The following is a 5,504-nucleotide window of genomic DNA, read 5'->3' as shown; positions in this document are numbered from 1 at the left end:
GTGTATTTGTGCCCCTAGACGCAGACCCAGGGCCAGAGCAGCTCGTTGCAATATCAAAAGACACCTGTGGACAATCATTCAAGGATAATTCCGTAAAAGGACAGTTCAGTATTACGCTCTCAGACTGAAATTTGAGCTTTTATATGAAGTCAAATGAGCTTAGGAACATAGGAGCTGGTTCCTTGGAAGAGAGAGCCTTAGTGACATGCCAGTTTTAAGCTGGAGGTGTCCAATTTTGCACCATTCTTCTGTGCTACAGGGACGTGAGAGAGAGAAATGTCCCCAGGGAGGCGGCTCCCTGCCAACTCCGAGGAGGCCCCTCGTCCCCTCCCTCCACTCCAGACACAAGGACCAGAGGCTGGTCTCTGCCTCAGTGGAGCGTCGGTTCTCAGATGGCGCTCAGAGCCTCAGAACAGACACTTTGCTATAGCGAGTTAAAAAATCAGAATATACAGAGATGCTCTATTTTAACAGACCAATTTGCACAAGATTATTTAAATTTCCCACAGTGCAGGGGTTCCTCGGGCTGAAAGGTCTGAGCAGGTGCCCGCACCTACCCTGGTTTGCACCTGACAGGGAGGTACTGGGGGGTTGCCCTCTCCAGGTGAAGGCTCGTGGTGCACACGGGTGGCCCCTGCGTGGCTTCTCCGGCTCCACACACGCTCCAAGCCCTCCTCCCCGCTGCAAACAGAGCCGGGGGCAGCGTGGGCTTTACTTCCAACTCAGGCTTAGGGTTTCGCTCCTCCCCATCAGGAACTTCAGTTATCACAAGAGTTATTCAAGATGCCCGGCTAAGGCTGTTTATGGCAGGTGTTTGTTTTTAAACTAACAACAACAGAAAATAGAACCACCTTATAGTCGGACAAATGGGAATCGTTGCACGTCTATTTGACGGAAGGTTCATAGTGTTAATGTTTATGCGTCTGTCGTCTGTGGTTCAGAGACACGTATATGACACGATGCGAGGTACAAATCAAGGCAGAGTCTGAAGGGTACATATTCAGACTAAATCCTTATTTTATGAACTAGACTTTTTATATGTGCAGTAAAATACTGGAGTTGGATTTTATTTTTTCTCTCTTTTGTAGGAATATTTTATAAACTTCGCACTACCTTTCAGACCAGAAAGACACATGAACATCATTAGAAGTAAAGCTACGATAAAGGCACTGAGCAGCCTCTAGCCATGACGCGTCACTGTCTTTTCAGCTGGAACATTTTTTTTAGCTTCACACACTCTCCTTTCTCCCCTGGGAAGTCCCCAGGGCAGGGACCCTGTCTCCTTTCTGTCTTGGTGGCGCCAGGAACATAATCAAGTCTCCGTAAATAATTGATCGTCAGGAAGACCCCAGAAGGAGCCCATTCACTTCACCGGGGCGGCCCGCGAGCTCCTGAAGGCATTCTCTTAAGTGCATTTCATTTGTTTTTAATTCTTCTGCTGCTCAGACGGATGGACACGACGCGGAAGCCAGGAGAGAGCTGGCGGCTCGCTGAGCGCCGCCGAGGGAAGGATCCACGAGTGGCAGCCGGCGCTGCGGGGCCCCGCGTGGAGCCTGACCCCAGGCACCTGCAGGGCTGAGGGCCCTTCTCGGGGGATGGAGGGCCTTTCCCGCCTGACCCGACCCGAGGCGAAGGCTCCTTCCGGCCTCCTGTTGGAAAGTGCGTGTTGGTTGCCAGGGTCTCTGAGGCTCTATAGCTGAGAATCAATAAGAAAGGGCATGATGTCTGAAAACCGTTCAGAATCCGCATGAGGAAGACGGACCCATGAGATCAGAGGGAGAAGGCCTCGCTCCTGAGTCATTCACTGGCAGGTGCCTCCCGGGCACTCGCCCCGCGGACACTGCTCTGGGTGTCGGACCGGGCAGGGCACCAAAGTCCCCACTCCCACAGGCCCTACCTTCTAGTCTGAGGATGAGCGATAGCCATTGAGCCAAACACCGTGTGACTTGTAGGGAGGTGATAATTGCTCAAAGGGACCAGAGAGCTGATGGAGTGGTCCTGTAGGTGAGCAGGGAGGGTCCTATATGTGAGGAGGTGAGCCAGTCCTGGGAGGAGCACACCAAGCGGAGGGAAGAGCAAGTGCAAAGGCCCTGAGGCAGGAGAGCCCTGGGTGTTCCTTGGAGAGGAGCAGCCAGGAGGCCAGGGCAGCTGGAGCCACGTGAAAGGGAAGAGGGGAGGGGAGGAGTCGAGGTCTCCTGTCTGCCACATACAGCAGGGCGCCCACAGGCCGGGGGAGGGCACCGAGTGAAGCCGAAGGAAGGTGGCCCACGACCTGATGGTCACCGTCTTCGGGTAGACAGACTTCAGTGGCGTGGCTCTCGGGGTGTCATTCCGAGTCAGCGGCAGCAGCAGCCCCCAGAGCCCTGGTAGAAATGCCGGATTTCATGCTCAGTCCAGCCCAGCTGATTCGACCCTCTGGGGGGTGAGGGGCCGGGCCCTCAGAGCTGTTAGGAGCCGTCCCGCGGGTCCTGATGCTCCCTGGGGTTTGAGAAAAGCGAGTAGTGCTGGAGCCTGGCTCTAGCCTTCACCTGGGAACCCAGAGGGATTAGGGTTGAAACGCCGGGGTTCCCGAGGGTCACCATCAGAAGGAGCTTCCCAGGAAAAGGGTCATGTGGAGGCCTGGGCGGGTGCGTGTCCTGGAATCTCCTTTAGGGGTTCCCTGACGGGGTGCAAATCTCTGGGCTGCGTGGCCTTTTCTTCTCCGACCCTCTCAGCACCCCCAGACTCGCTGCTGGCCCATCACCGGGGGCTTTGTGGAGGTGGAATCACACTGGGGACCTCGGGTGCATGTGTCTCCCTGCCCAGGGCCCCCCTTCTGCCCCTGGAGGTAACCGGGTGTGGCTGCCTTGTGGCAGGTTCCTTCCCAGGGCAGAGGTGGGAGCTGCTTGGGGGCAACAGCCCTTCCTGCCTGGGAGGGACTCAGCTCACTGGAGAGTTTCGGGGGTGGGTGGGAGTGGGGCAGAGAGAGAGCAAGGTCGGGAGAAGATTCCTGAAGCCCAGAAGGAGTCACGGTCACGGATTCCTGGGGCAGGTGCCAGGGGGCCGAGTGTGGGGTCCCCGCTTCCGCAGTGGGAGCGTGGGATCCCGCAGGGCCTGGCCTGCTGACCATGCTGCGAGCGAGGTCGGCCCATCTCAGCCATTTACTTGACTTCTCATACCTGCGGTCACCTTTACAAACGGCGTGTGACCAGCCAGGAGGGCCACCTGGGGCCCCTCTGACCCCAGCCCCACGTCTAGAGCCGCTCTCCCCCTGCCACTGCAGACACACGTTTTAGTTTGGTGGCTTTGAAGCCCCTGCTAGGCGGGGAGGCTCACAGCTTGGGCGCACGCCTGCGGGTCCCCGGCCCAGGACGGGCCTTCCCTACTCAGGACACCCTTGCTGGCTGTGGGGGGCTCCACAGTGATCAATGGGGCCAGCGGAAGCCCAGACCTCCTGCCACCTGCAGCCGTGTCAGCCACCCCTGTCCGCCCCCCACCCCGCCCCCCATGCTGGATCCGGGCCCAGCTCACGGCAGCTCCTGCCAGGCGCCGTCTCCTGACAGTGAACGGGTACGGGCGCCCCATTAGCAGAGGTACCGAGGCCCGGAGTGTTTCCACGTCCTGCGCACATTCCGAGCAAGTTGGGGCAGAGCCTGCATCCAGGGGCGCCGCTCCCCGCGGCCGTCACCTGGGGAAGTGAAGGCACTGCCCTGCGCAGCCTGCATCCAGCGCCAGCCCAGTCCTATTGGGGCGAAGCCCCCATTACATGAGTTGCCTGGTGGATGCCCTGCCCTATGCCACCCTCCCTGCCGAGAGCCGATCTGTGCGAGGCCCACCGCTGCCGTCCCAGTCCAGCTGAGTCCCCGTGTGGGGCAGGAACTTGCATCGTTTGCCTCATTGATGGAATGTGTTACATTGCTTTGTACACTTCATCACCCCTCACAGGGTTCTGCACAGACTAGTTCAAAAATCCTTGCTGAATGACTATATGACTGATCAATTAGTTCCTTCTCAATTGAGCAGTTACATTTGTCTTTACGAATGAATAAAATAAAATGGCTGCAAAAGTGCCTTTATTTCTGTACATTCATTACCCTAATTAAATGCTCTTCTAGGCTTCAGAGAGCGTGATGATTGGGTTCTTTTGATACTAAGCTCAAATCTTTTCAGTTTTCGTAAATGCAGGTTTGGAAATGTGTAACGTGACTGCTGTGCATCCGTAATGCTGGGGACCAATGCAAACCAACTCTTAAGGAGATTTGTATGTTTTTGCAATGATGGCAAGCTCTGGAATGGGACCCCATAGAGGCAGTGTTAGGGAATTTGTTTCTGGGAGATAACCAAAGAGCAGCAAGCCGAGAAGCCAACTTGAATGTGACATCCTTGAGAGACAAAACGTGCTGTGCTGAATGGTGCCAGGCGTGGGCAAGTGCTGAGAGCCCGTCCCAAGGGGGCGGCTTTTTTTTTCCCCCCCTCTCTCTCTCTCTCTGACAATCAGCAATTCTGTTAGCTACAAATGTGTTGTGGGACAAGGAGGAAAACTGTCTTCAGCCCTCAGAGAATGAGACAATTGTCCCCTTGACTTCCACACACTCCTGCTCCTAAGTGACCCTCGCAGGGTTTATCTGCGCTGAGATCTTTGGCTGTAGCCCCACACTTGTAGGAGCTGAACCGAGGACTCTGTGGAAAGTGCAGCTGGGGGGTGGGAAACACAGGGGGCATCTTCCCCTGAGCCCATTCAACGTCCTGAAGGTCATATGCTGACATGAGTGGGGTCACGCTGGGATGAAAGGGCGTCGGAGAGCACGGTGAAGTGGGCGCCTGGGCCACCATATGCTGAGCACTTGGGGGCGGCTTCCGTGTGGGCTCCCTCACTCGCTGCCCTCCCAGCATGCGGGCTCTAGTCCACCCTGGCCCACCCTGGCCCAGCCCCTCTGCCCCCGGTAGAACCGGCCTGGGCCTCTGAATCTGACACAAGCCAGCGGAAGGGCTCAGGAGAATTAATTGCCCTTTCCCGAGGAGGAAGTGGTGGGGCTCTGGGAGCAGCAGGCACTTCCTCCCCTGTCTTCAGGGTGGGTGTGGATAACATCATAGCCCCGGAGGTGACTTCAGAGCCCAAGCATAGGACTCCATACCTTAGTCTCTAGAGGGGCTTCCATGGCTGGGAGCCACCACCTCTCCTGTGGGTTGTGGGACCTTCCCCCTCACCTCTGGGCAGGGTTTTATGATGACTGCTGGAGCCGCTCCTGCAAATCAGTCTGCAAAAGCAACGGCAAGGACAAGGTCTTTAAAGTGGGACCAGTGCCCCCTGGGGAGTCACTGAGAAATATTTTGAGCAGTCTCAGCTCTGCACCGGAGAGCTAGGCCACCATCTCACACTGTACCAGGTGACAGCCACACTCCAAGTCCATCCTCACATTCATGTGGCAAAAACTCTAATAAGAGACTAAGGGATGGAGTCCTACGCTTGGGCTCTGAAGTCACCTCCGGGGCTGTGATGTTATCCACACCCATCCTGAAGACAG

Source organism: Canis lupus, chromosome 24, assembly GCF_011100685.1.
Source record: "Canis lupus familiaris isolate Mischka breed German Shepherd chromosome 24, alternate assembly UU_Cfam_GSD_1.0, whole genome shotgun sequence".
Lineage (NCBI taxonomy): Eukaryota > Metazoa > Chordata > Mammalia > Carnivora > Canidae > Canis > Canis lupus.
This window is presented reverse-complemented; position numbering follows the sequence as displayed.